At 37.7% G+C, this 26,145-nt stretch overlaps 1 pseudogene; it reads left to right on the top strand.

Annotated features, from left to right (window-relative positions):
• Positions 1–16,234, top strand: part of LOC102117546 (UV excision repair protein RAD23 homolog B pseudogene) — a 112,497-nt pseudogene extending 96,263 nt beyond the window's left edge.
• Positions 16,235–26,145: the final 9,911 nt, after the last annotated feature.

The raw sequence follows: 26,145 nt of genomic DNA, 5'->3' as shown, positions 1-26,145 counted from the left end.
GTGCTGTCTAGTGTTTCCATGCAGAAGCCCCTGTGATGTATCTTATGAGGAAAATAACAAACTTATGTGTGTAAAAAAGCCTCATTCATGTAACACGAATATCAGGCATGCGTTGTAGTGCTTTTGGCTTTGAGTTCCATATTAATGAATCAACTATATATATGTTAAATAATTGCAAGAAATATGTTTGGCATCATGGGAATGAGTAATTAAATTATGTCATTATAAAACAGAATATTATGATATTTGTTAAAAATTTAAATTATCAATAGTGGAAAAGAAAAAATGCGTAAGTTGTCTACTGGAACTATTTAGAACAATATGCATAGGAGGGAAATACAGCAAATTATAAAGAGGATTATCTCTGTGTGCTGGGATTAGAGGGATTTTTATTATTTTGTATTATTCTCTTCCTTGTAAATTTACCATTTCAAGTATTTTAGGGCAATAAAATTTATTAGTTTTATAATTAGAAAAATTTATACTTTTTTTGTCTTAATACCAAGGTAATATATTGTGGGTCATTGGTTTTATCTGCACTAGGTCAGATGTTTGCTGAATTCAGTTCTGAGCTTTTGAACCAAAAGCAGATCTTCAGAACAAGAAAGAAGATAATAAAAGAGAAACACGAAGAAACTGAAGATGATTGGAGAAATACAAATCAAGATGATTAGACCTAGCAGAGGGCTGGCTGGATGGCATTTATGTTGACGATGGACTCCTACACAGAGAATGATCATGGTCTAGGACGTAATAGTGATGCAATCATCATTTCTTAAATGAGTTTTTAAAACAAGTGAATGAATGACCAATTACATATCTTCCCTGAGCCAATAAAATATATTAAAAGTATAGGCCTGGGCACAGCGGCTCATGCCTGTAATCCAAGCACTTTGGGAGGCTGAGGTGGGCAGATCATGAGCTCAGGAGTTCAAGACCAGCCTGGCCAACATGGTGAAACCCCGTCTCTACTAAAAATACAAAAATTAGCTGGGCATGGTGGCGAGTGCCTGTAATCCCAGCTACTTGGGAGGCTGAGGCAGGAGAATCGCTTGGACCAGGGAATCAGAGGTTGCAGTGAGCCAAGGTCGCACCACTGCACTCCAGCCTGGTGACAGAGTGAGACTCCATCTCAAAAAACCAAACAAACAACAACAACAAAAATACCCAGAAAACAAACAAACAAAAAAATGAAAATCAGCTGGAGAATTGCTTGAATCCAGGAGGCGGAGGGTGAGTGAGCAGAGATCGCGCCATTGCACACCAGCTTGAGTAACAGAGCAAGACTCCGTCTAAAAAAAGTATAGAAAGAGTTTTATATTTGATAAAAATTTACATAAGTTCATTTAAAATATGGATGGTATTGTATTGGCTTTTTCCAGAAGGAGTTGGGGAAGAAATAGAAAGTGAAAGGATAAATCAGGGTGCTAAGTATGATATAACAAGGAATCTTATAGTCTTAAATTGGGAGGTTCCCTAAGGAATGGCCACAAAGACCCAACTCCAGGCAATAAGCTTTCTAAGCCTGGCAAACAGGACGTATAACAATAGGTGACTGGTTTCCGAATTCTGGGGTATTCGTGTTTTAGAGAAAATTGTTTCACAAAGGTAACATCAACTATGCAAAGTACTTTATCTAGTCTAGGGAAAGTCTGAGGTTAAATGATTATTTATAAGTTATTAACACACTTCCGGAGAGAAACAGCCTTAGTTAAATTCCTTTTATCTACCAATATCGAATTTAGAAAATACTGATTGTTCAATATAAGGTATCCATACATAACTATTTTTATGTAAAGGTATGTCAGCAATATTTGCATCTTCAAGGAGCACACTATCCACTACACACACAACACTCACACACATGTACAGTCAAGCCTTATTTGTGGATTGCATATTTGGATTGCGTATTGCCTACTCACTGAAATTTACCTGTAACTCCAAAATCAGTACTTGTTGCACTTTCACTGCCATTTGAGGACATGCAGTTTCTTGCACCCAACCTCATCCCAGCTGAGGTTGGACAGAAAAAAACCCTGCCTACTTGTTCAGTTCTCGTTCCCTAAACAAGCATTCTTTTTATTGTCTATTTAGTGCCACATCTTTTTATTTTTGCATTTTTGTGCTTTTGGTGATTTCTCTGTTTTAAATGGCCCCACGTATAGTGCTGAGGCACTGAAGTGCTATCTAGTGTTTCCAAGCAGAAGAAGTCTGTAATGTACCTTATGAAGAAAATGACATAATTACACGTGTTAAATAAGCTTTATTTATCTAACATGAATATCAGGCATGAGTTACAGTGCTGTTGACTGTGAGTTCAATGTTATTGAATCAACTCTATGTATTAAATAGGATTTCCTTAAATAGAAACACACATAAAACAAAGTTATATGTTGATTACTTAATGAAAATGTGACCAAAGGTTCACAGGAACCCAGCTCTGTATTTCCCACAGGGAAATTAGTGAATGGCTTAGTATTCACTAATTCAGTGTTTATGGAGACTTTATAGAAAATAAGTACCAGAAAAAAATATAATATATATTATAATTAATATAATAATGTATACACACACAAAAACACACATACACACAGCTATGATCTCTCATTTTAAATATATTCATAAAAATACTTGATATTAAATAGAAGTCTTTAATGATGTATATTTTTACACTATATATGTACCAATGTCAGGCTTATGTTCATTACTTTTATAAAAGCCGTTAACATTTCCACTGCAGAGGAATTCTCTCTAAACCATAAAACTATATCAAGTTGGCCGGGCACGTTGGCTCACGCATGTAATCCCAGCACTTTGGGAGGCTGAGACGGGTGGATCACGAGGTTAGGAGATCAAAACCATCCTGGCTAACACGGTGAAACCCCATCTCCACTAAAAATACAAAAAATTAGCCAGATGAGGTGGCGGGCACCCGTAGTCCCAGCTTCCCAGGAGGCTGAGGCAGGAGGATGGCATGGACCCAGGAGGCGGAGCTTGCAGTGAGCTGAGATCACGCAACTGCACTCCAGCCTGGGCAACAGAGCGAGACTCCATCTCAAACAACAAAAACAAGAACAACAACAAAAAACTATATCAAGTTGTTGTTTTAGAGTCATAATTGAAAGCTTGCTTTTTCATTTTTTTTTTGTTTTTAAGCAGAACCAAAGACAAAAACTACATATGATTATCTCAATAGATGCAGAAAAGACCTTTGACAAAATTCAACAGCCCTTCATGCTAAAAACTCTCAATAAACTAGGTATTGATGGGACGTATCTCAAAATAATAGGAATTCTTTAGGACAAACCCACAGCGAATATCATACTGAGTGGGCAAAAACTGGAAGCATTCCCTTTGAAAACTGGCAGAAGAATGGCAATCATTAAAAAGTCAGGAAACAACAGGTGCTGGAGAGGATGTGGAGAAATAGGAACACTTTAACACGGTTGGTGGGACTGTAAACTAGTTCAACCATATTGTGGAAGACAGTGTGGCAATTCCTCAAGGATCCAGAACTAGAAATACCATTTGACCCAGCCATTCCATTACTGGGTATATACCCAAGGGATTATAAACCATGCTGCTATAAAGACACATGCACACATGTGTTTATTGCAGCACTATCCACAATAGCAGAGACTTGGAACCAACCCAATGTCCATCAATGATAGACTGGATTAAGAAAATGTGGCACATATACACCATTGAATACTATGCAGCCATCAAAAAGGATGAGTTCATGTCCTTTGTAGGGACATGGATGAAGCTGGAAACCATCATTCTCAGCAAACTATTGCAAGGACAAAAACCAAACACTGCATGTTCTCACTCATTGGTGGGAATTGGACAATGAGAACACTTGGACACAGGAAGGGGAACATCACACACCGGGGCCTGTCATGGGGTGAGGGGACGGGGGAGAGATAGCATTAGGAGATATACCTGATGTAAATGATGAGTTAATGGGTGCAGCACACCAACATGGCACATGTATACATATGTAACAAACTTGCACATTGTGCACGTGTACCCTAGAACTTAAAGTATAATAATTAAAAAAAAGAAAACAAAAACTATATCAAGTTGTTGTTTTAGAGTCTTAATTGAAATCTTTTTTTTTTTTTTTTTTTCCTTAAATAGAGTCTCCCTCTCTTTCCCAGGCCGGAGTGCAATGGTGTAATTTTGGTTCACTACGACTTCGGCCTCCTGGGTTAAGTGATTCTCCTGCCTTAGCTTCCCGAGTAGCTGGGATTACAGGCACACGCCACTGGGCTCGGCTAATTTTTATATTTTTAGTAGAGATGGGGTTTCACCATGTTGGCTAGGCTAGTCTCAAACTCCTGACCTCAAGGGATCTGCCTGCCTTGGCCTCCCAAAGTGCTGGGATTACAGAAATATTCTTTTATTACACATTTTTCTAATATATATGTCATGATCACTACCAAATACACATGAAACTCAAAGATGGACAGTTTTTTTTAAGCAAGGACATCTGAATAGGTGGAAACATGTTGTTATGATGTGGGTAAATTTTCACACAGAAAATACAAATATGCAGAAGTCAAATGTATTTTTAGTAAACAATTTGAATTTCCATCCTTACCTACAAACTGCTTGTTGGGCAACAGCTTAATATTGCTATTCTTAAGTAAATTCAGTCACTTCAGGACATAAACTTGGTAGATTTAGAATTTAAGCTTTGTCAACTTAAGGAAAGCATAGCTTTATTCTTCTTTTGCTCTCTAAGATTATATCTAAGTTCTGTGAGGACATGGCATCAGTCTGAAGGCGGATTTTTGTTCTCTGTAATATTGTCACACCCCAAGTCATTAATCAGATCACTACTTCTCCATATTTTTGTGCTGCTGTTCACTACTAACATTTGTAGTCCAACCGTGATCTCTGGCTGCATCCTTATCCTGTGCATCCTTATCTTCTAAATCCTACAGTCCTTTTGGTTTTGTTGTGCCCTTTCAGCTCTTGGGTACAGAAAGCCTTGGCTATTTTCTTTGCCCCAGGCTTGACTATATGGGCCTCATCAAGCTGCTATGCAAACGCATTTGCAGATCAGTTCTTGTTATTCTGTAAGGCCTAAGTGTCCCTGAATTCTGCTCTAGTTATGCAGATACTAGCCTGCCATGACGTCTATAAGAAATAGATTGGCATAAATAACAAAGAATGATAATACCAAGTGTCAGTAAAGATGTGAAATAACTAGAATTCTCACACTTTCCTGGTGGGAATGCAAAATGACTCAGCCCCACTGGAAACATTTTGGCAGTTTCTTATTAAAATAACTATACATTTATTATACAACTCATCATTTGCATATCTAAGGATTATTCCAAGAGAAATGAAAAGTTATCTAACGAGGCCACAGACCCGCCCCCCACCAACCAGCAGCCAGCACCCGGCACAGGCCCCGCAGCCGAGCTACGCAGTGGCCCCATGCAGGTCACCCTGAAGACCCTCCAGCCGCAGAGCTTCAAGATAGACATTGACCCGGAGGAGACAGTGAAAGCACTGAAAGAGAAGATAGAATCTGAAAAGGCGAAAGATGCCTCTCCGGTAGCAGGTCAAAAATTAATTTATGCAGGCGAAATCCTCAATGATGATGCTGCTCTCAAAGAATATAAAATTGATGAGAAAATCTTTGTGGTGGTTATGGTTATGGTGACCAAACCCAAAGCAGTGTCAACACCAGCACCAGCTACAACTCAGCAGTCAGCTCCTGCCAGCACTACAGCAGTTAACTTCCTCCACAGCAACAACTGTGGCTCAGGCTCCAACCCCTGTCCTTGCTTTGGCTTCCACTTTCACACCCGCATTTATCACTCCAGTATCAGTGACGGTGTCTTCTGAACCTGCACCTGCTAGTGCAACTAAACAAAAGAAAGCTGCAGAAAAGCCAGCAGAGACACCAGTGGCTACTAGGCCGACATCAACTGATTGTACATTGTGAGATTCTTCTTGGTCAAACCTTTTCGAAGATGCAACGAGTGCACTTGTGACAGGTCAGCCTTATGAGAATATGGTAACTGAGATCACGCCAATGGGCTATGAATGAGAGCAAGTAATTGCAGCCCCGAGAGCCAGTTTCAAGAACCTTGACAGGGCAGTGGAGTGTCTTGTAATGGGAATCCCTGGAGTTAAAATCAAGTTGTGGTTGACCCCCACCAAGCAGCTAGTACTGGGGTTCCTCAGTCTTCAACACTGGCTGCAGTTGCAGCAACTACGACAGCAACGACAACAACAAATTCTGGAACATCCCCTTGAATTTTTATGGAATCAGCCTCAGTTTCAACAGATGAGACAAATTATTCAACAGAATACTTCCCTACTTCCAGCGTTACTACAGTAGATAGGTGGAGAGAATCCTCAATTACTTCAGCAAATTAGCCAACACAAGGAGCATTTTATTCAGATGTTAAATGAACCAGTCTGAGAAGCTGATGGTCGAGGAGGAGGAGGTGGAGGTGGCAGTGGAGGAATTGCAGAACCTGGAAATGGTCCTATGAACTACATTCAAGTAACACCTCAGGAAAAAGAAGCTATAGAAAGGTAGGAATTCCTGAAGGACTTGTGATACAAGCATATTTTGCTTGTGAGAAGAATAAGAATTTGGCTGCCAATTTTCTTCTACAGCAGACCTTTGATGAAGATTGAAAGGGAGTTTTTTATATCTCACACTTCGCACCAGTGCATTACACCCAACTTGTTCACTGATGTATCCATGCTGAGAAGAGTGAATTACACCAAGAGAAAAGGTGTAATATGTCAGACACACAAAAAAATAGCCTATATAGGGGCATGGAGATTTGCTAATTCATTCAAGGAATATTTAGTGAACCACTATCGTGTGCTAAGTACTGTTGTGGGAGCAGAAGACTGAAGATGACTAAGAAAATAATCCCTGTCATAAATTTTATATGCTAATGGAGGAGGCAGATAAATTTTAAAAATACCCGCTTAATTTAGAATTGTGCTGAAAATAGAGAAATAAAGGTAGTAAAGAGAAAATAAAGCAGAGTATTGGCCATAGAAAGTGATGGGGGAGGTGGGTGTTCTATTTTATGTAAGATTGTCACAGAAGGAATCTGAAGGAAGTTAAAGAGTGAGCCATGTGCATCCGGAGGGGAAGAGCTTTTAAGGCAGAGAGAACAGCCTGTGACAAAGCCATGATTGAGGGCTTGCATGGCATGCTCAAGGAGAAGTAGGGAGGCCTGTGTGGCTGGAGAAGAGTGAGCAAAAGGGACAGAGGAGAGATGAAATATGATGTTTGTGGTGGTAGATGGTGAATCATTGTAAAGAATTTGGATGATACTTAAGAGAAATGAGAAAACATTGGATAAGAAACATGATATGACTGCCATTTTAAAATATTGCTCTGGGCTGGGCATGGTGGCTCACACCTGTAATCCCAGAAATTTGGAAGGCCAAGGCCTTGAACTCCTGGCCTCATGATATCCTTCTGCTTCAGCCTCTGAAAGTTCTGGGATTACAGGTGTGGACCACCATGCCTGGCTTCGGACAACTCTTCTATGTTGACATTTGTGTAGTTCTTCGGCCATCATTGGGGCTTTAAAGTCATAATTAGTACACTGTACAACTGGAAATAATGATTTTGGAGTTTCCAGCAAATGGTTGAGAGTGCTGAAAATCTGGGAAAAACCAGAAGGGGAAAAATAGAGGTAAGGTTGAAATCTGGAAAACACCAGTATTTGAGTGCCAGGCAGAGCAGGAGGAGTTCATGAAGGAGATTAAGATGGAATGGTCAGAAAGAGAAGAGAAGAATCACAGGGAGAGTGGCAATATGTACTACAAAGTCCAATGAAAGCTGATCCCTCTCTGCTTTCCTAGGACCTTCTATCACTCCCTCTCTAGATCATTCAGACTAAGAAACACTGGTCTCCTTGACAAAAAGCATGACTGATCCTATGTCTGAGCCTTTGCATTTGCAGTTCCCTTTTGTGTTCAGATCATTACAAGATGATCATTATATGATTCATTATAATCCTTCAAGTCTCAGCTCACAAGACATCTCTTCAGAGTAGCCTTTCCTGATATCCCTAAATTAAAATAGGCTTTACATATTATCCTGCTATAGTATAGCATTTTATTTTACTCTCTTCCTAGCACCAGTCACAATCTGAACTTGTTTAATTCATATATTCTTTTTTAAAAATTAAATTTCTGCACTGGATTGTAGACTCAATGCGAGCCAAAACTTTGTCTTTCTTCTTTACATAATTTTTCTCAGGGCCTAGGACCTTACATCCCACATAGTGGGTGGTCAGTAATTATTTACTGAATGTTTCAAGTCAAGGAGCAAAGTGCAAAGAGAGCTATAAGAAGAATAAATGGAAACAATATCAATACAGGAGAAAAGTCTAACGAAATTAAGAGGTTTCCATTGAATTTGACACAGTCCCTGTCCTCAAACAGCTTTGGTTGATGGCAGTAAGCATAGATCCTGGAAATATACAAGGCATTTCAAAGCAGCATACTGCAATATGATGTAAATATTACGCAAGTGTGGAGGTAGCAAATGAGTGACATTATAAATGCTTTTTAATTTACTTCCAGCATAATAGCTCAGAGGTTTACTCTGTTCTGGTCTTAAGTCATCCACTCATTGCTCTGGGAGTAAGGAAAATGGCACTATTACTGAGCCTTGTTTGAAGCCATGCCATTGGTGCCTGTTGGCTTGCAAATATTTCAGTCCTGTCTTTGTTTTTAAGAGGGTGAAGTGCAACAGTTTCAGATTTTATTACTCTAAGGTTTGTGTTGGCTATTGATCATATTTGTCAGTTGTAAAATTTTGATCAGCTTCATTTTAGAAAGAGATCACTCACAGAAATTTGTGATCATCAATATGAAAGAAAAGTTTTTGCATTAGAAACAGTCACTTGAACATTATTATTCATCTGAATAATAGATTTTGATTACCTATACCTGTCAGTTTTTTTGTTTTGTTTTGTTTTTTTGTTTTGTTTTTTTTTTTTTTTTTTTGAGACTGAGTCTCGCTCTGTCGCCCAGGCTGGAGTGCTGTGGCCGGATCTCAGCTCACTGCAAGCTCCGCCTCCCGGGTTCCCGCCATTCTCCTGCCTCAGCCTCCCGAGTAGCTGGGACTACAGGCGCCCGCCACCTCGCCCGGCTAGTTTTTTGTATTTTTTAGTAGAGACGGAGTTTCACCATGTTAGCCCGGATGGTCTCGATCTCCTGACCTCGTGATCCGCCCGTCTCGGCCTCCCAAAGTGCTGGGATTACAGGCTTGAGCCACCGCGCCCGGCCTACCTGTCAGTTTTTCATAGAGCTTAACAGATATACCATCTGTCTTTATAAATGATTTAATGTTAAGATTTTGCATATAGTTGACTCTGCATGGGCAGAGGTGGCAGTAGGCAAATCTGGTCTTCAACGTCTTTTGCCCTTATAGGTGTCTTTGAAGACATCCATTGCCTTATCCACAGTGATCTCTGTTCGCAATGGCTGTGACATTGTCCCATCTGGACTGCAGCTATTAGTCCACTTGAGTCACCATGGAGATATGCCTTATTCCAGTAAGCACAATCACTTTGGGTTCAGTGGTTCTCTTGCTATGTCTGAGCCACACTTAACAAAAGTCAATTTTGTTTTCCTCTGCCACCCTGAGAAGAGGGAAGTTCTGATATTGTCCAAGGCTCTATCTGCCTAAATGCACATAGCAGTTGTTTTTTTTCTCTTAGGTTTTGCCTCCTTTGGTTCAACCTAGATTCCATAAACTTCTCAGGCAATTGGCCCTTGCCTTGAACTTGGCCTAGAAGCATGGACAATGCCCCTCCCTTGGAGACACACCGAGGTCTAGGTTTGCGTTGCTTTTTTTTTTGGCTTTGACTTCTATCAACATGCAGGGAATACTGTTTTCTAAAGTGGCCATGGAAACCTAGGGAAAGCTGTGCACTTCATCATATTTTATCCTAAATTGTTTGCTATATTATGAATCTTATATAGAAGACTCCTTTCTACTCTTTTGCCTCATTGTTTAGACTTCTGAATTCAAAACCCAAGAAATGATTACTTTTTTTCTGTTTTATGTTGTCAAATCCCTTTTCTGAAACAATCAGATGAGAACAGCTTAGCTGACTAAGCAGAGAGTAAACCAAAGACATGGTAAGAGACCATTCTGGGTGTGCCGGTGGGGATCACATTGGCTAGCATTTTAACCTTATTATTCCATCTCTCAATTAAATGTCAACTTTTTATTTAAAAATAAGAGTTATAAGTAGCCAAATCATGTAATTTCCATTTCAGTGCCTCATGTTCTCCTATCCATGTATTAACAGAAAGGTTAATAAGAATTGAAAAGGAAAATTAAGGAAGTAAGGCAGCAGAATAGACACTAGGGAACGTTTAATTATTGGATTTTCTCTGATTCCATTACTGAGATATTCTTTGTGTTCTTGGTACGTATTTGCAGTACTAATCTAATCTACCCCTCCCCTTCCCCACAAGAAGAAGTGATGAAGGAGTACGTAAAGTAAATAAGGACCCATATTTGGTAAATTTCGTTCCTAGTCTTTCCAGGTACCTCTCCCCGCTCCAGAGTCTGAAATCTTAACCCTCAATGCATACACATACACACACATACACAGATAAATGTACACATAAACACAGATGCACATATGCTTGGGAGTCATTTTGATTAAGAGACTACTCTTTTGGAGTACAAAAGCTAGTCTTCATCCAATAGTAGTTTGTTTTCAAAAAAGTCTGGATTTGGAGGTTTAAGGGAAGAAGAAAACAAGAAGAAAAAGAAGAAAGAAATGGATTTTGTCAACGTGAATCCAATTCTACATTCCAGTGGTCATTGTTTCACTTCCTCCTGTATCTTTAACACAAGAACTAGATTATACTACACTTGGAAAACTTTGGAAACTGAACTGTAAACAGTATAGAGAATTGATAGAGAGTTAGAAAATGAAGAAAAGTTAAAGGATACCAATTAGAGAATGATGAAAAATTGTAGAATGATGGAGAACTGGAGAATTATGAAAAGTTGTTAGGATTTATTTTTTAGAAGGTGATCTGTTTCTACATGGAAGTGCTGGAATTTGTGGTAGAGTTGGGAAAACACCCCCCAATCCTACAGATCCAGTGTTTAAACACCAACCTCTGAAATTTAAGTTGGTAGCCCTTGAGAGTCATGGAAGAAATTGAGCTATTAGAGTAAATTGGTAATTACCATGCTACCTATTCAGACCTTAATACTGAGGTATTGTTTTTATTATTATGTTATGGCATGTTGCTTTATAATGCACTTAAATCATCTCTACCATCAGTGTTTTATGTCTTTAACTGTAAGCTCCTTGAGGGCAGTGGTTGTACTATTTATTTCTTAGGATTCTTCTACAATGTTTCATGTTTGGCTCACATAAAACACTTGAAGCATGTTAATTAATATTCCTTTAGAGTGAAACTTATGAGCTTTCTTCTCTCCAAGTTATTTCAAATATACTTACTATGTCTTTCTGACTAGTTTGTAAACTTACTGGAGGCGGGGACAAAGCCTTCCACTTAGTTTCATTTTCTCATGCCTAGAAGAGTGATAGACATGGATGGGCTCATTAAATACTTGTTGATGGATTGAATGACTGACTAGAAATTTGCTTGAGGTTCTAGTTCTGGGAAATTAAAGCCTTAGTTTGTCTGAACAAACAATCAAATAAACAAAGAAAAATAGAATAGTAAAGTATCTCTAGATGTCCTATTAGTTCTGATAATTTCACTAATACAGGATCTTATATTTATTAGAACTTGTTTGGTTTCTGATAGCAGAATTTCTATTCAAAATTGCTTTCCTCAAATAAATGAATGAATGAAAAAATGTAACAAAATTAAATTTACCCGGTTACGTAACTGACAAGCCTATGAGCACAAGACCAGTTTCATCTGTCTTCTTTGCTAGTCTCTGCTTTTCTCCTCATTGCCTTTTTAGTAACACAGACTTTTCTCTCATTTGTGGCTCAGGTTTCCTTCTTACTACGCTAGAAAGTATCAGGGCTGACTTCTGATCACTCCCATGGCTTGACTCAGATCATCTTCATGGGTTTGAATCACTATTCTGGCCAAAGGGTTGTAATATTGGCATTATCCAGGTCTGAGTCACATGTTCATCTCAGAATCAGAAGGTATGTTCAATTAGACTCAGACTGACATTGGGGAAGGGATATTTCCCCATTACAAAATTGAGGTATTGTTTTCAAAAGAAGGAGAATGGATGTTGTATAGGCAAAAGCCACAGCTATCTCAGAGATTCTCTTTTTAGTTTTTCCCAAAATGGAGTCAATGGTTAAACTGTTGTACTAAAAATATTTTCTTATGTAATAATTCATTTCTTCATTTTATGTTCATCAGCTGTCTTTCACGATACACTATTGATCCAATATAACTACAGATCAACCATCTGTTGATATTGGAACCTGGATATTGTACATTGCATGTATAATTCTCTTGGACTTTCTGATAAATTGGAAATAGCTTTGGGCCCTTCAATCTTGTCCCTACTTTCTCTATCATCTTAGAAGCCTGGGCTGGAAAAAGCTACTAACGTTTGCTTTAATATAGTGTTTTTTAAACCTAACTATGCATCAGAATCACCAGCTGTTATTAGAAAATACTGATATCCAGGCTCCATGCCCAGAGGTTCTTATTTCATTAACCTGTAGAAAGAATCAGACATTTGAATATTTTTGAAAACACTCTAGTGAGTCTCATATGCAGACATGGTTGGGAACCTCTGTAAGACTTGCTCCCTTTGCAGTGACTTTAAGGGGCTCTGTGAATCAGGAAATACAAACAATGAACACAATTATACCTAACATAGTTTCAGTCTGCAACTATTGACAGCTGCGCAGTTCCCTCCAGGTGTACATTTCCCCCTGTCCATCACACCTTTGCAAAACCCAGCAAACAACTGTAATCACAACAGAGAAGTTCACGGAAAGGTTGACACCAAAGATGTGTTTTTCCTTTTGCTCATGTGCTAATTTTCTTTTCACATTTATAACCACTGAGTGGTTTATATTTTTGGCCGGGTTGTGCTTCTGAGTTACTATGCATTGTGAGTGCCAGTTAAGCAAAGTTTTCCCAAGAATTTACCATTGTTTGTGGTTTAGAGGTCACTCGTAATGGCTTAAAGAGTCTACCTGGAGTTTTGATCTTGCATTTTTTGCTTTTGCTACAGAATGCTACTATTTTTTCTTAATTAATTAAATATCTTTCTTTAGGAACGTACAGGGTGTACCATGAACAATTCTGACATATGATTTAATCTATGTGTGACTACATTTTAAATAAATTTGGGAAGGATCAAACAATGAAGCGGAGCCCATCAATATTGGTACTGAAAATGAGACAGTAAGTTGATACAGAGTAAAATCTACAGAAAATTTAGGAAACCACAGAATGCATGCGATATCTAAGCTTAGATATCACATGTTATGTTTAATTATCTCCCAAATCATTAAAATATTGTGAGAATTTAATTATTCTGGAATTTAAAAATACATATTAAATTGTTTTCCTCTCAGTTGTACTTCAAATCATTATTTTAGGTTTGGAAAATCACAATAACACAAAAATAGAGCAAATAAGGCGTGTAGAGAAGTAAAATTCAAGAGTGATTCTCTGTTTTCACTTCAAAGAGATCATTGTGCTGTTATAGATTGTGAGAGTATTACAGGAAATTAAAGTTCTAGAGTAAATAAAACCATGTTTGAATTTTCCCAATGTCACAGTTCAAACCCCACAACCTAGCACAGTTGACATTCTAATTGAGTCTATAAATTGAGTCAGCTTTTGGAATTGATGTATAAACTGAAAGATAACTCATGAATTGCTAATTGTGTTTGATTTGAATTTTATTACTTTTGACCAAAGGCATTACAAGATTTACATGGTAAGAAGGAGATACAGTATGGCCTCCAAAATGATTTATGAAAATTAAAATAGAACAAAGATAATGAGGTATTGAATGTATTAATTGGTAGTTATAGAGATAATATCTTAAAATAACTTACCAGGCCAATAACAATTGTGTCTTTCCTGATGTAGAGACCATCTGATATTTAGCTAGGTTATACACAATAATATAGCCATGGAAATTAGCAAAATCTGAAGGTATAATGAGAAAAGGACTAAATATGAACATTAATTAAACCTCAGGCCCTGACTTAAAGGAATAATTCTTCACTTGTTTAAGATACCAATGTGAGATGAATCATTCCACTAAAAATACACACCGTCTGAGAGTTCCAGTTGCTCCACATAGTCACTAGCATTTGGTATTATCAATCTTTGTAATTGTAGACATTTTAGTAGAAGTATAATGATATTTCATCATCGTTCTAATTTGCGTTTTCCTGATGACTAATGATATTGAGCATTTATTCATATGCATGTTTATCTTCTTTGAAGAAATATCTGTTCAAATCTTTTGCCTATGTTTTTATTGGATGTTTGAGTTCTTACCATTGACTCGTAAAAGTTATTTATGTATTCAAATGCAAATTCTTTTTCACATATATGTATTGTAAATATTTTCTGCCAGTCTGCTGCTTGTCTTTTTGTTTCCTTAGTGCTGTCTTTAGAAGGACAGAAATTTTTAACTTTGATGATGTCCTATATATAAATTTTTTCTTTTATGGCTTGTGCTTTTTGCATCCCCTCTAAAAAATTTTCGCCTATTCTAAGGTTGAAAAGATTTTCGCTTGTGAAAGTTTTTTTTTTTTTTTTTTTTTTAATTTAAACCTTAAGTTAAATATGCACTTACCATACAGCATAGGAATTCCACTGGTAGAATGCAAGGCATACCTCTTGGGTCCTTTCATTCTTTTAGCTTTTAGCACCAAAGAGGATGCAGAGGCATAAGAATTATACAACGGTCTTTGGGGACTTGGAGGAAAGAGTGGGTGTGGTGGGGGGGGTGAGGAATAAAATACAACATATATGGTGCAGTGTATACTGCTTGGGTATCTCACAAGTCACCACTAAAGAACTTACTCATGTAACCAAATACCACCTGTACCCCAATAGCTTATGGAAAAATAAAATAAAAAAAAAAGAAATGAAAACATATGTCCACAGAATGATTTGAACACAAATGTCCAAAACATCTTTCCAAATGAAAACAACCTAAATGACCATGAACAAATGAATAGATCAACATATATGGTACATACACACAATGTGGCATATGCATACACATCAATACAAAGGAACAAACTACTGATACATGCAACAAGGTGGATTGACCTCAAAACATGATGCCGAGTGAATGGGGCCAGAGAGAAAAGAATAAAAACTGTACAATTCCACTTACATAAAATTCTAGAACAGGAACAGTGAGTAATCATAGTAATAGAAAACAGATCAGTTGTTTCCTGTTCAAGAAGTGGGGGAAGATTTGACTGGGAAGGGGCATAAAGAAACTTTTGGGAATGATGGACATGTCCTCTATCTCGATTGTGGTGTGGTTACATGGGTATGTACAATTGTCGAAATTCATCAAACTGTCCACATTTTGATGCACTTTAACATATGTAAAAACTGGGAAAATTTGATTAAAATGTTATTAAAAATATTACAGGGTTTGCCAGTAATGGGGTACTTGTTAAAAATCCATATGAATGGATTTTTAAAATGTCATTATTGGTAGAATTTCAAGCTCTTAAATCTCCAAATTCCTACATTATTATTTTTTAAAATAAGATATTTTTCTCAAAGGAAATTTAAAAAATACAGAAAAATTAAAATAATAAAAAAAATCACTCCTGTATCAACACTGAAACCCAAGTTTTTCTCTATGCATTGTATTTTTCTTTTTACAGCTTTAATCACATTATTTATATAATATTGTAGTCTACTTTCTTCATTTAACATTGTATTTTAAGGATTTTTCCAAAGAATGAAATTCTTATGGTTTGTGCACAGTTTTTACTATGTGATTTTAACTCTACACAATATTCAGAGAATAAATACCATAAATTATTCACAATTATCTCCTACTTTTGAACACTTTTCTTTCTTGTTTGCTCTTGTATTTTTCCCCTATCTAATGCTGTGTTGATTAGCATACAACGTTTTCCACACTGAGGATTATTTACTTAGGATACATTCCCAAACACCTTGATCAAAGGGTAATACAGTCAACATTATTACTTGTAACAAAAAGATTAAAACTGCTTCTTCTGCATGGCTTTTCTGTTAGTTTTCTATTCTAGGAAATCTTTCATTCTTTTAGCTTTCCAATTAATTATTGTTTTTTTGAGGCAGGGAGCAAAAGAGAAAGAGGATTTTCACCTACTCTCTGAATGTACTGCATTGCCTGAATTAGCCTCATCTATCTGTCAAAGTGCCCAGAAACCATGATGATAGGAGCTGTGGAAATAGATATCTAGCATATGGGAACCTGCTTATAATTTCTTGCTCACAGCATTTATCCCACATACAGCATTTATCTTTAAAAGAGCAAGACTAATGAACCCGTATGTATTGTTTTCTACTTATAGCACATCCTCATTTGAAATACATGCCATGAAAAATAAAACTCTGCTAATGAGTAAGGAATTGCAATGTTTTATAGTGAGTAGTGTCATAATACCTTGGTGTAATTCTTGCTTTTGCCACTGACCTTATTGAGTTTTGAATTTTTTTTTTAAGTTAGAAAACTTATTGTCCGTAAAAGTCTTTGATCATCTCTGACCTAGAATACTATGTAACTACACCTTTCAATAAAAATTAATCATGCTTCAAGCATATTGAGATTGGACAAACAGATTACTGAGGAGGTGTCCATTTGGGGCAGTTATTTTTGCATTAACAAAGGATTTGCAGTAGTATTCCCAGAAATGTTGTGAATTGCAACTCTGGCATGGTTTGCAAAAATTCAGATTGTGATAGACTCATTCAGGAATACATCTGTTACTAAGTGATGGGCAATATAAAATAGTGGTTAAGCTCTGTCATTTAAAATCTGTATATTTGGGGGCAAGTTCCATGGTCTCTCTAAATCTGAATTTCATCCTTTGTGAAATGGACAATGAGGCAACTTTCCTCACAGTTTGTTGTAAAGTTTAAATGAGATAATGCATATACAATACATGCCTCATACATTGTGGATACTCAATAGGAGACATGATTGTGGCTGTGTTTACAGAAAATGCAGTAACTAGGAATAATTCCATCATACCTCACAATTCTACTTGTTCTTTCCTCATTCTCCATTCTTTGAACTCTTATCCCTGGACAACTTTGGCACAGCCATCCACTTCCCTCATTTTCAAATCTTGACCTCTCTTTTGGGAGATAAATAGCACTACAGCCTCATATTCTCCAATAAAATGTACACCACCACATGGACTAAAACCTGGATGTCCTCTGAGGACCTCATTACTCGGCAACCCTTTCACTCTCTCTTCTTTTCTTAGCACATTCAACCCTTCACAACTGGGAGGAGACATTGTGTCCCCCTCTACACTATGCTTTCTTTAGATCAAAGTTTCCCTTCTTCCTCCTACGCTGCATCTTTGAGGCTCAATCCTTCTAGATAGGTCATCGTCTTTTTCCCATGGTGATCATTTACAGATATTTTCCTAGCCACTTTCCACCTTTCACTAACTTTTGGCCTCTGTATTTTTTTTTTTTTTTTTGAGATGGAGTCTGGATGTGTCGCCCAGGCTGGAATGCAGTGGCGCGATCTCAGTTCACTGCAACCTCTGCCTCCCAGGTTCAAGCAATTCTCCTGCCTCAGCTTCCCAAGTATCTGGGATTATAGGTGCACGACACCATGCCCAGCTAATTTTTGTATTTTTAGTAGAGATGGGGTTTCACCATGTTGGCCAGGCTCGTCTCGAACTCCTGACCTTAGGTGATCTGCCTGCCTGGCAGATCCCAAGTGCTGGGATTACAGCCACCGTGCCTGGCCTGGCCTCGGTATCTTTATTTCCTGTCATCATTCTTGGGAACTTGGCTTCTCAGCTTCTTCACTTCTCTTTGCACTGACCTTTCCATCTCCACCCACTCCAAAATCTCAAATGCATATATTCTTCTCTCCAACCACAACTTCCCATAATTCTGGTACTTCCTACTTCATGGCTGTAAATCCATTGATCCTGTTGCTTACTCATAATCCTTCAACTCATTTATCTTATCACTTTCCTTCCTTTCTAGCTTAGATTTCATGATTCATTAACTTAATTTCTCCCTACCAAATATTCAAATGCTCTTGCCCTGTATCATTCTGCTGTATAAACTTTGTAAAATTCTAATCTTGGTTTGACTTTTCTTGCCCTTTCCATATCTGCTCATGAAGAAGGGAGCAGATATAGCTTATTCCTCATAGCTGAGGAATAAACCAAAACATCAGAGACCTTAAATGGCATCTGAACATTACTCCATAATTCTACATTAAAAAATTAATCAGTATTTTAAAATTTGTTTTACTCTCATTTCTTTCCCTCTCATTTTAGCTAATAATCTAGTGTCGTTATGAACATAGAAACTAAAAGATGGAAACTTTGTTACTTTCTTCATCACCAAAATTGGTGATCCAAAGCTGTCTGCAAGGGTACTTATCTCTTTCTTTCTTACTATTAAAATGAAGGAAATATCCCTTCCCCTTTCAAATGTTGGTAGCTGCACACATACTCCAGATCTCATCCCTTATCACTTCTCACTTTCTTAAAGTCTTTGCTCAGTTGCTCATTCTCTGTCCCCACTTCATCATCAATCTTTATCTTCCTAAATGATCTTTCCCGTAACACAAAAATGCTTTATTATCTCCCATCTCCACAATTCCTTGACTCTGGAACTCCTGCTATTACCCCATTGTCCCCACCTTTTCACAGTCTGGCTTCCCAAGAGTGGCTTGCAAATGCTACTTTTACATTTTTACGGAATTCACTCTTCAGCAAGTTCTAGAATGACTTCTACTCCTGCCACTTCACAAAAACTGCTTTTGTAAGACCATCAACAACCTTCACGGTACCAATTTCAAAGGTCAATTTTCTGACCTTATCTTTATTGGCCATCTAATGGCATCTAGTGATATCTTTAACAAAATAAGACCCAATTCTCTAAAATTGGCCGATACAAAGAATCTCCAAATGGGAGAGAGGTGGTTGTGCCTGTAAACTTCTCTCCATTTCCAAGATGCATATTTATTTCCCTTGGGAGACCTCCCAGTAACCATATGCCACACAGAAGCCCCTGTTCCTTCTCTTCTCTAACTTCTAGTTCAAATGTGATGGACTTATCTCTCAGTACTCTTAATTCAGATGTAGACGTAGGCTCTTCTTTAAGATCTCTCAGCACAGTGGGAACAAGTAAACAAACTTACCTAAAAGCTCAAGAATAACAAAAGAAAATAAATCCGGAAAGAATTTAGCAAGCCAATATTCTGGTCTACAGGCATGGCTCATTCATCTGCAGTGTAGGGCTCCCAAAGTGCTCATCCTTAAAGAATGGTTTGTGGTCTGTTACACATGAGGGGTCTCCTTTGGGCAGAAAATGACCCTCAAAACACAAATTCTTTTTTTAATTCTCAGGGGTAAACAATGTGTCATTTAATAAACTTTCATGTTTATATGTGATCAAGAACTATTTACAAATAACCTATTGAGTTATTAAATGTTAGATCAACTAACTTGGTTGGGTTGTTCATTTGGTATTGAATAAAATTAATTATAAGTTTATATTAATAAAATAAAATGACTGGATTCCGTCAAGGGATTTATTCTACGAATAAGTCTGTGGGTCGTACATTGGGCAGCACTGCAAAGCTCCATCTGATAATTACAATACTATCATTGTAATAATAATTATTAAATAATTACAGCACTATTATTAAATGTACATAAATGTACACAGAAGAGAAAGGGGAATTTGGCTTGCCTATGAGGATATCTGTGCAAAGCAGTAGAGAGCCGCTCTGCCATTTCTGTCTAATTTTAATAGATATCACCTTAGCAGCACCTCCCAGAAACTAATTTTCTCTCAAAGCTAGATTAAAAGGATCGTCCTCAGAATAAAAGCTTCAACTTGATAGTTCGATGTTAGAGTGAAAGGGAACTCCTATATTTTTGAGGGGAAACCTTGTTGTTTGGGGCTAATACTTTAAGAACTCTGGATATGCTTGAGGTCATGTTCTCCAAACTGACAGAGGAAAGATAGCCTCTGGAGGAAAGGTTAAGGCAGAATGGAAACAGGAAGGGCTTTACCAGTTTGTTGTGGTGTTTCCCAGACTTTTGGATTTCTGGGCTGAGTAAAATTTTAAAAGTGGAAGAGTAACACAGAATGATTAACTTTGTATTTTACCAAACAAAGACATCAAAAGAGAAAATATAATCTACTATTAAAAGAGAGGAGTATTTATGATAATAAAAGGATACACTCTTAGAATAAATAAGTATAATTTACAATATATATTATAATTGAGTATGAAAATCTCACTGTATCTTTTTTCTTTCCATTTTGCTGCACTGTGCACCAATGAAAAGTCCATCAGGGATTTGCTCTGCCATATGGGAATCAATGCTCCATCAGACAGCTTTACAAAGCTGCCATGTGTGATTCAGATTCACAAACTGTATATTATTTTTATTGTCTATTTTTTTCTAATTTTTTTCATCCCTGAATCCTTGGTAAAGTTTGGTTTACATATTCTTTCATCACCTCAGTAAAAAAAGAAATACAAATACAATAGACCCTTTGAAACCAGAGTGGTGGTAACTGCGATAATATTTCAGAGATTTCCAGGAAAATGTAAATCTCAGGGAAGAGAATTTAAGATAAATGTCCAGATGCTTATTACAAGTAGAGAGGTTTCATTGTCCTATCTGTTGGAGGTTTGTGGTTCAATTTATTTAAGGAATCTGATGGTTTTCTAATAGACCTTCCCCACATTTCTGGAATTGTCTTTTTAGGATCCCTGAAAATGGAAAGGAATTCCCTAGATATCCCAGTTTATTTCCACACCCTAACACTGCAGAGGAGTCCCTGAAATACGAAACATTTCAGCCTCTCCTCATTTCTTTCAAGGGTAGATTGAAAGATACCAGCTTCAGCAGGTAAGATGTGAAGCAGGCTTCATTGGTGGGGGTGGAGGGGTTCTCCTTGACGTTGACCTCACTGTACTCCTTGGCCATCTTTCCTCCAAATCCCCTGGGGCCATGCCTATCTCAGATGTAAAGTCAACAGTCGGTACGCAATCAACCAGGTGAGAAGATGGCAGAAGTACCCTCTGGGGAGAAAATGGTGTGTTAGAAAGCAACAGTTTAAAGGAGCAAGGCCGCAGGAACTCAATGACTCAGTGAAGGTGAAAAACCAAGGAGGTGAACCATAGCTCCTCAGTATTAATCAGGCAGTCACCATGTTCATGTGTCAAGGTGTGTGATTGTTTCTAGTGTTAGAAAGGCCAACTCTTTCTTTCCTAGACCTCTGGTAATTTAGCTGAAAGGTAAGGTATTACTGTTAGTCGGGGCCTGCTTTGTTCATCACATTTCCTATGTTGGTGGATGGAATTATTGAGGCTGCCCACCAGACAAGTTCAATGTGGATACATTAAGAAAACCCTAAATACAGGTCTGTATCCAGAAGCAGTATTTAAGAGTCTATTGAGATTAGTGCTGTAAAATTGAGCAAATAAACAAATAAAAAAAAGATAAAAATAACAAGGGAAAAGGCAAGTAAGGCTCTGGGATGTACAACTAATTTGTGGATCAGTCATCCTGTTTCTACCACACAGTGCAGTGTGATCTGACAAGGCCGAGCAAATGTGGTTTTGGCTTTGCACAGCTGAGGCGTTTAACTGCATCATGCTGAGGTGGACTGAAACTTCAAGGGCATCCAGTGACTTATGTGTTTCGTCACCAGTCTGCCCACTCCAGCATTTATCAGCAAGGCAATGCTGTGTGTGTGTGTGTGTGTGTATGTATTTTATATATATATATATATATATATATATTTAACTTCACACCATGGTGTCTGATTTATAATTTCCCGAGGGCAATATTTTTTTACAGTGACTGGCAGAATTTTTTGTTCTTCATTAGGCCTTTTATTAACCCACTGCCAGAGCTCTGTATCCAACCACTCCCAGTGTTTCAGTGATCATATTATCAGTAATAGCGTATTTCCTCTGGGAGATATGAATACAGTCTATTGCAGGTGGAATGCTGGGAGGAGGCGGGATAGAGTGGAGTGTTCACATTTCTATCTGCACTCTGCCTTCAGACTCTTCCCACTAAACTTGCAGATGTTGCTGACTAGTTACTTTGATGGTTCCTTAACTTCATTATTATGTATAAGAGCACAAACTTTATTCAGAAAGTTTTGTAAAGCTATGATACCTTCCTCTGTAAAAAGTAGATTTGACCACACATTTGGGGTTCAAATTCCTGAGGTTTCCATAAGTTGTTTGCTGTTACCAATAAACAAAGTCTAGATGGTTAATGGAAGTCTAGATGGTTAATGGACATGGACCAGTTTGAAAAAAACCATATCATGCTAAGCGGGTGGGTCCTTCCTGTCCGGCTGAAGAACTCAGATGAAAGGAAATATGAAAGCCTAAAGCTTAATTATTATCATCACTGTGCTTCCATTTAGAGAGAAAGAAATGGTCCCAATTACAGGGCTAGCAGAATACTTATGAGGCCTTCTGGGCTCTTTGCTTGCCTTTAGTCAGGACCACATATAAAAACACTTAAACCCCTGAGTTAGAAGAGAATTGTTGGTTTCTAAAAAGATTTTCAGGAAAGGAAGTTCCATAAACTTCCTTGGCATTACATTTAAGCCCCTAACACCACAAACTTATCGCAGTATGATCATTTACTAGCAGAGTATACTTGAACAAGTAACTTAATCTTTTGGAATCTCATTTATCAAATGCAAATTCTAATAAGAACTTATAAAACATATTTTATTGGTGTGAAGATCAAACCAAGCAACCCACTTAAAAAAGATTTTTCAACTGTGAAATACTACACAATGGTAAACTCCTGTGATATTAAGTAAAATTCCCATTCATGTAGTATCTCTCAAAATTAAATACAATTAACAAAATACATAGAGCACCTTAATAGAGATGGAAAACCAACGGACCTTCTCCCTCACTCATATTACCTACAATATATTGAAATAAAAGTGAATATATTGTAGGAAGAGGGTAAAATAACACGTGTACTGTCATTAATACTCGAAATATTGAGATCCCTACACTTGGTTATTCATTTTATGCCTTGACTCTGGTTTCTATGCCATCTGAATTATATTCCAAGTGGATAAGAAAAGTAGTAACCTTACCCCATTACCTGAGACTTTGGCTATTATAATGGCTGAATCCATCTTCCTAAGATCTTCTTTCAGTGAGTTAACTGGATAACTCACTGTTGAGTTATCCAACAATTGAGTTATCCAACAGTATTGAGTTATCTCAATACTGTTGAGAAGCATCTCCTTGAGTATCTGTTGACTTCCAATAATGACATGAGATTTCAACCCCATCACCTACATATTTATGTTTACTTATTTTTGTAATTGAGATACTGCCCAGACAGTGGTGGGGGAATCACTCAGTATGGAAGCCTATTATTGGGTTTGGATAATATTTTTCTCTAACTTTTTTTTTCTTCAACAGATTGTCCATTGTATTTTTTTGTCTTCAACAGATTGTCCATTGTAGAGTCAAAGGGTTTGTGGTAGGGGCAAAGTTCTCGGATATATCCAGAAGATCAGCACTTTAAAATTACTCATTCACAGTTAAAATAAAGAGAAATAAGTAAGAGAGAGGAAATGGGAAAGGAATATTTGACTCACTAGTTGTGGGTTAGCTGGGCTTTAGATGCAGTCATTCTGTGTGATCTGGAGTGACTAACAATTTTCATCTGAATGGACATGGTGTTAGGTGCCTGAGACTGGTCAACAGATCTGTTTTCTCTGGCTAATATTTCCTGATGCTTTAAGATATCTAGCTTGGACAAAAATGGCCGAGTGAAGACAAAGAAAAAGGGGAGTTTTCAAAGCCTACCTTGACACAAGCGGACATCATCTTCATAAATGGTGAGAAGCTAGAAATAGCTTCTACTCAACTAAGCTAACAATCATACAACTCGTAGTCTGACTTGATAGCATTTTAAAAAGGATTCTGTCCCTTTCCTTGAAAGACAATCTACCATCAGCTCCTTAACAATACAAAAAAGCATGATTCTAACTTCAAAGAAGAAATTGTAAGAAATCCCCAAAGAAGTTTGACAACAATGTTTACATGTTACCTACTTAAAAATTTTTTGAGTCCATTCTTCGTGCCAGACATTATGCCAATTTCTTCTTATGCATTATCTCATTTAGTTCTTACAACAAACCTATGAGTTGGGTACCATTATCATTTTCATTTTTCAGAGACTCAAGAGGCTGAATAATTTCTTTAAGTTTATGTATCCAGTATAAGGCTACATTTATATGATAGAAGGAGAGTCGGGATTTGACTAGTCAGGATTTAGCTCATTTCTGTTGCTCTCCGAAGCTTTCTCTCTTAATCACTACAATAATATCATCTCTCTAAAGAGTTCAGTTATAGAAGACAAACGGAGTAGCAGAAGCAAGTTGTGCTGTACAATTGCTTATTCTCTTGGGGCGTCTCACAGAATCACCACCACACCCTTCCCAGAGAGTGTCCTTAAAATACTGTTTTGTCAGCCAAGAATAAAATGGCTTTTGCCTCTGGCTGTTGTTCTCCACACATGCCACAAGGTGGCTCAGTGTAGAGTGACCTCCCTTCTGAGTGTGAATTCCCAGAGGGTAGAAAAGGTGCAGGAACAAATTGCTGTTTCCTGTCCTATTGGATTTCACTGGCACTAGCTTATCTGCCCAACTGAATGTCACTAGCACGAACTCATCCCTGTCTTAAAGAACAAAGGGCCACACCTTGGCTGAAAGCTTAAAGTTGTACTTACTGGACTCAAAAGGAGACTCATTTGAAAATGACCTCAGATTTCCAATTGGAGTCTTTGTAAGCACCTTTAGCTTCAAGAGACCAGATGCTTATTGGTAATTATTTCTTCAAGTGCACAAAACAAATCCAGGAAGAGCTTATAAAATTCCCAGCAGAGAAGTTTGTAGCTTGATTAAAAAGCATCACACAGACACACACACACACACACACACACCCCCCACATCACACACCCCTCTCCCCTGCCAAAACTGGCTGCTAGTAGAGAACACCTGGGCAGATGAGAAGCTCCATGAGCAGTAGACAACGGAATTTGTAAGGAAGGTCAAGGTTTACTAGGTTGTGATCGAGCTCAGCCCCACCCTCAACCCCTTATACTTCTACCTTCAACCTTTGGACGATGAATCTTTTCAGAAAGAAAATTCTGTTCAGACTGTGGAAGGGTACCATGGGGTTTGCCTGTCGCTGAAGCTGAAATGAACTTTTTCACCCCTTTTAAATATTTAAAAACAGAAAAATCTCCTGATAGTGGCATATAGGTCATAAAGTACCAAAAAATATATCTGAGAATACGTCTGCCTTTGAGATCAGGATTCCTGATCATGCTTTGTCCATTTTGATTTGCTTTACTGTTCAAATGTGAGTCACCAAAATCCTAGTACAAGAAATAACTCACATATCCAATGCCTCAGGAAAGCGAGATCTCTTTAGGGTAGATGAAATTAATGTTCTGTCATTCAAATGGGTGTATTTAGGCTTAATGTGGTCATCTTTTCCCATGGAATAAGGGACAGATCAACTTAGCCCATACATACTGGCTACAAATGACTAATAATAGAGACCCTGCTCGTTGAAAAGAATGGGGATAAGCACATAGATCCAGCTGGGATGTAAGAGCTTGGAAAGAAATTAAGGAGAATCAGATACTTTTCATCCATTTGATAATCGTGACTTGTGCGGACCCTGTGCTGAGACCAGATCCTGTCCATCTATTTTATTTTCCTTCTAAGAAAGAACAAGATGTGGACCATTACAGTTCCTTGCTATAAGGCTACATTTTACATGATTTGTTGTGACATATCTCTGATCAGGAAGAGAGGATTTGAGGTAGAAAGAGACCCTTGAAAGCATGTGATTGAAACTTTAAATTCATAACTATC

The sequence above is a fragment of the Macaca fascicularis genome, chromosome 2 (genome assembly GCF_037993035.2).
Source record: "Macaca fascicularis isolate 582-1 chromosome 2, T2T-MFA8v1.1".
NCBI lineage: Eukaryota > Metazoa > Chordata > Mammalia > Primates > Cercopithecidae > Macaca > Macaca fascicularis.
This window is presented reverse-complemented; position numbering and strand designations above follow the sequence as displayed.